The sequence below is a fragment of the Aedes albopictus genome, chromosome 2, assembly GCF_035046485.1.
Source record: "Aedes albopictus strain Foshan chromosome 2, AalbF5, whole genome shotgun sequence".
NCBI classification, from domain to species: Eukaryota; Metazoa; Arthropoda; class Insecta; order Diptera; family Culicidae; genus Aedes; species Aedes albopictus.
The window spans coordinates 246242407-246247756 of record NC_085137.1 but is presented as its reverse complement, the minus strand read 5'-3'; positions in this window follow the sequence as shown (position 1 = coordinate 246247756).

Genomic DNA, 5350 nt, shown 5'->3' with positions numbered 1-5350 from the left:
AGTTCGGTTGACTAGTTGGAGTTTCCTGTCAGGAGTACAACCTCTCCAGAACCGTTTCTGGGAACTATTGCTTAGGCATTTTATCATATGTAGAATAAGCAGCAGACTTGTCATTGCTGTCTTCGAAAAAGCACAGACTAAACTAGTCATTTCGCCAATAACTACAAAATAAGATGGCAAAGTTAATCATGTAAAAATCTTCAGTCAGAAAACCTGTTTTTTAATTGCTATAAATTAAGCATTGTGAAGGGAGCCATTCAAAGGTATTTTTCAATATTTTTGTAAGAAAATAAGATAAATGTTTGCAGGCATGTTGGAAATCACCTCCAATGCGAAGATGATGGCTGCCAGATCAGCAACTTTAAACGAACGAACAATGTTCCGAGAATGTTCACTATGCGTCACCCATCTATGTAATCTAGTGCTAGAATTGAAATTTTGGAACTTTTTGTTAAACATGCGGGGTATGGATATACACTGAAGTTGATTTTGTATGTCATGAATAGCTTGTGCCATGGCCAGATCATACATAACAGAATAACTGTTATTGGCGGAGTTAACGCGAGGAACAAACCCGGGCACTAGGGAAGGGTTTTGGGGGTCATACCCCTCCCATTAACGATGTTCAACTACACAAGGCGCCCCTACGCCCTTTGTCAAAATTATAAAAAATCCCTTCCTTGTCGCCTTTTCTGCATACGGGCCTGGCGAGGAGTATTGTGATATGGGAAGCTTATTCCAGATGACATGTGAGGGGCCCAAAACCAAAGGGGTGTAAGTGACCATTTTGACGATTTTGAGCTGAGCATATCAAAAAATGCCATGCCATGCTCATGACAGACACGTCTGGACACTTACTGACCGACCTGACTGACCAGTTGAAACGCTAGTTCGAGCACTTTGGAAACCTTTTTCAAGTGTCGGCCACGCCATCATCACCTCAACATGATCCGCCAAGGGTTCGACGCATTATCCGTGTCCAGGGCCTTCCTGTGTCCCTGGCCCCCACATTTTAGGGGCCCCCACAAAAAACATTTTTGGTTGCTACACATTAACTTAATTTTTCATGTTGCTCAAATACTTTTGAAAAACAAGGAAAAACTTTTCCAGTCAACCAATGATCGTATAACATGTTGAATAAAATGTGTACATTTTACATGTGCCCAAATGGATGAATGCACGCATATGGCCTCCACTTTATCACCTTATGTAACATCTTATACGATTTCTGGTTGTCTGGGGTTTTGCTCATCGCTCGGAGGGGCCTCCACATCTGTTCTGGCCCTGGGTCTTAGTAAAGGTACCCAAAAGAGGTGACCTGACTGTATGCGATGTTTGGCGGGGCATCATGTTACTGAGTATTATTGTAAAAGTCCCCTACAAAGTGATCCTAAACCACATACAGGAGAAGATTGACGCAACTCTCCGACGGCAGCAAGCAGGATTCAGTGCCGGACGATCCTGTGTGGACCATATTGTCACGCTCCGTATCATTCTGGAGCAAATCAAAGAATTCCAAGAGCCTTCTCTACCTGGTGTTATTTGCTTACGAAAAAGCTTTCGACCGTCTCAATCACGGAATCATGTGGGAAGCCCTCAGGCGCAAGGGTCTCCCTGAAAAATCATCGGCCTCATTGAAGCACAGTACAGGGCATTTTCGTGCAGAGTACTGCACAACGGTGTTTTGTCCGATCCCATCCGGGTTGTTGCTGGAGTGAGGCAAGGATGTATACTATCACCGCTACTGTTCCTCATCGTAATCGACGAGATCCTGGTAGGTGCGATTGACAGTGAACCAAATCGTGGACTGTTGTAGCAGCCAATTACATACCATGGAGCTCCTAAATGATTTTGATCTGGCCGATGACGTTGCTTTCCTTGCCCAACGGTGCTCTGATATGCAGAGCAAGCTCGATGGTCTTGCCAATCGCTCTTCATCGGCAGGTCTTACCATCAACGTCAACAATACCAAATCGTTGGATGTAAACACGGTCAACCCTTCCAGCTCTACGGTAGCTGGGCAATCAGTGAAGAAAGTTGAAAGCTTGCAATATCTTGGCAGCCAAATGGCGGCCGATGGCGGCACCAAGATTGACATAGGTGCACGGATCAAGAAGGTGAGGGCAGTTTCCGCGAGTTTAAAAATGTATGGAAAAACAACCACATTAGTCGACGCACCAAAATCCGATTTTTCAACTCGAACGTGAAACCTGTGTTGCTATACGCCAGTGAAACCTGGTGTGTATCAGTGGAGAACACGCAACGGCTGCAGGTCTTCATCAATAGATGCCTGCGGTATATAATTCGTGCATGGAGGCCTCACAATTGGATCTCCAACTTAGAGCTCCAACGTCGATGTCATCAAAAGCCGATAGCAACAGAAATTCGGGAGCGAAAGTGGAGGAAAGCAAGTCGACAGAAATTTGTCCTGGCCACAGGTCAAGGCGATGGCTGGAATCGCCCAGGATAGAAATATTTCAATTTGGCCCTCTGCACCACCGTGGGTGCCAAGGACTGAAAGTAAGTAAGTAACCAACCAAGAATTGCTGTCAGAGAACATAAGCCATGGTCTTCCGGTAAAAGTTACAGAAAAAGAAACAGATCTGAGCATGAAATTTGGGAAAAATTGCAAGGGTTTAACTATTCGCTAAAACTATTGGGTTTCGTTATTGGCAGAAGAACACACAAATTTAAATTTTAAAGGTTTTAAAGTTTTGAAAATTTAGCCGCGTAGCAAACAAATTAACAGGATTTCAAACGTACTCTGCTGTTGAGCCTGGCTCGTTGCATTATACCATCCAGAGATATATTGAAGAGTAGACATCGGAGTCTATCACCTGGTCACAGTCACCATCAAAATCCAAGTGAACTGGACCCTTCGCCGAAACCCTCACGTCCATCATTGCTTTCTGTCAGCTTCCCAGGAAAGCCGTTCTTGTCCATAGCTCTATCTTACCCCACCTTGAAACCAATGAACAAGTGATGCGCTGGGACCCTAGACTGCACTACATCAGTCCTCTAGAGGGACAACATCGAGCTTGCCCTCTTCCGGCTATACTATCTCTAAGCTCTGCAAAGTTATGTGAGTGCTCCCGATGATGTTGAGAGATTCACGATTCTCCCTATCCCAATCACTTTTTCGTCGTTGGAGTCGTTACCTTTGGTCTCGGCTGGTGTTACTCTCTTGCTGACTTTCCGTAACTTTTTTTATGTTGAATAGTATGCTAAAGTGGAGGCCATATGCGTACATGCTTCCATTTAGCCACGTCAAAAATGTTCATATATCGCACATTTTCAACATCATATTCGATCGTGTGTTAACTGGGGACACTGTTGTGAGCCGCCTCTAACCTGGAGAACAGACACTCGGATATTCAGAAGCACCCCCTCCTTCCGTGTCATAAGGCTCATAAGATTTCATAAGGCGGTAGGGATAAGAATTGCTGGAAGAAAGCTATTGACCCAAGTATCGATCTCAATCTTCTTCTTCTTCTTTTTCTTCTTCTTCTTCTCCTTCTTCTTCTTCTTCTTCTTCTTCTTCTTCTTCTTCTTCTTCTTCTTCTTCTTCTTTTTCTTCTTAATGGCTCACCGTTCGCATTCAAACTTGGCCTGCCTCTCTTCAACTTAGTGTTCTTAGAACACTTCCACAGTTATTAATTGAAGGGCTTTCTTTGCCTGCCATTGCATGACATTGTGTGGCAAGTACAATGATACTCTATGCCCAGGGAGTCGAGAAAAATTTACCGACCAGAACGGGAATCGAACCCGCCGTCTCCGGATTGGCAATCCATAGCCTTAACCAATAGGCTATCTGGAGACCCCAATCGATCTCAATGGGATCTTCATTACGCGTTACCTTGCCTGTAATATGCCAATAGAGATACGCCCTGCCTACAGGGATATGTCTTGGCATACATTTAAAGAGAATAATCATTAGGACCTCGGGGCAGAGCTATTTTAGATGCTCCTTCTAAGTTGACGACTCACCATTTTGTACCAAATGGAACTACAACTTGAACCTTTCCTTGACAATATCAGGTCTTTGCTCATCCGAGTTTCATTCACATCTTCCAAAAGGACGACATCGATGCAATCAGCACCCAGTAAACCTTCGTCTCGATTTATGACCTCTAGGTTACTGCTCGATCGTGTCCGCAGTACAATCACACGTATTCCCGTATAGACGTACAGAAAAAAACTCCATCGGCTCTACAAATGAGAAAACACGAAACCGCTTAATTCACGTCGAACGTGGAAGCTTCTACCTCAGACGGTCGGTCGGTACCAGCCAGCGTTGCACAGACTTAAAAGTCAATGCTAAATAGCTCAGGTTCTATTATTATTTAATTTACAATAATAATGAAATGCGATTCCATCGGTCGGGCAGGGGCAGCAGCAGCCCATAAAGGCACTAGAATTACGATCATCTTCTCGCGTGCGATGCGATCTTTCCCTGCCCGTGCAGTGCCCACACAGGTACTCGCAGCAATGATCATATCCACTCGCCTCCGAGTCGAAGTCAAGGGGGGTTAGATTAATTTATGATTCTGAAACAACCTCATGAAGCTCGTTTACTCACGCTCATATCGCACTTGTGCCGGGTTTGACTGTGTGACGGTTCAAATCCGGATTCAATTGAAGGAAGATATTTCAGCTGGGTATCAATCGACTGGTTGATGATGGAACATGTTACTCAGCGGCCGGTACACGGCAAGGTGTTGCATCTAATGTCGCGGCGACGTCGAATTCCTCGGCTCAGAACCGGTAGCGTAGTGTACCGCCTCGAGCGAAGCGTTTATATGGTAGTGGCGTCATTCATGAGGTGGTTGGTATCATCTTGCCGCAAGTGGACAATTAGCTATCGATTCAATACGATGATGACAGCATCGCCGGTGAATGACAGCGTCAGTGGCACGTGTTGAGGGTTCCCAGATAGAGTGGAGTACGTACATCATGTAATGCAAATGATTAGCATGGAGATTTTTTTTTAATCTAAGAAAAATAATAAAACCAATGACCATGGAATTTGATTAGAAACGGTGAATCAAACATTATGATAGTGCTGGATCGTTAGGCCGAAGGCCACACGGAAAAAAATCCATTCCCAAGACCATGAATATGACTCATAGTTTCCCGATATTTTTATGATTTTATGTTATAAATATACACCATGATTAAATTTTATGATCTTATGATTGATTTCACCATAACGCTATGCACCCGTTATTGTTTTGGCTTTCGACGACCAAAAATGGAAAATATAATCATGAAGCTATGATTAAATAAGCTGGGATCATGAGTAGCATTCATGAAGCCAAGAATAATTTTCATAAACCTGGATGCAGATCCT